The sequence below is a fragment of the Echinops telfairi genome, unplaced genomic scaffold (assembly GCF_000313985.2).
Source record: "Echinops telfairi isolate 266 unplaced genomic scaffold, ASM31398v2 ScPeMD7_23;HRSCAF=83, whole genome shotgun sequence".
Lineage (NCBI taxonomy): Eukaryota > Metazoa > Chordata > Mammalia > Afrosoricida > Tenrecidae > Echinops > Echinops telfairi.
The window spans coordinates 78497942-78498564 of NW_022103920.1; positions in this window are offsets into that span (position 1 = coordinate 78497942).

Sequence of the window (623 nt, forward strand, 5' to 3'; positions counted from 1 at the left end):
CGGCCCCGGCCACGCCCTGCCGCCACCGCCCCCTCAGGCAGCTTTCCGCTCCGCAGCCCGGCCTCAGTCGGGGGCGGGAGGGAGGCGGGGCCTTGGAGGGGCCGCCGCGGATGCGGCGAACTACAAGGGCCGACAGGCTTTGCGGCGGCGCCCCGCCCCCTTTCTCCCACCACTCAGCGCGCGTCACCGTGAGCTAAGCCAATGGGGAGCGGACCACAGAAAAAGGGCGCCCGGGTCCGGATGCGCCTCAGGAAAGCCATGCTCCCTGCGTAGGGGCAGCGGGCGTCTGGTCCGGCACGCTGAGCGCCCGGCGGTCGGTGCGTCCTCACAGCTGCCCTTGTCGGTTCTCTGGCGCGAGAGCCCTACTTTTTCTCTTGCGGCAATTCGCAGGGGACGCTGGAGGGGGCTTTTGAGGGGAGGTCGCTGGGAAATGAGTAGGGGGCGGGATATCCTGAGACAACAAGTTTGGCTGTATGGAGGGCCTACCGGCAGCGCGCCTGAACTAGAACGCCGAGAGAAAAAGCGCGAGAGAAGCCGAGGGAAAAAAAGAAACGCTCCTGAAAGGAAAACGCCGAGAAAGGGGGTGGAGAGGAGGCGGCCCCAGCGCCCCGGCCCCCGGCAGG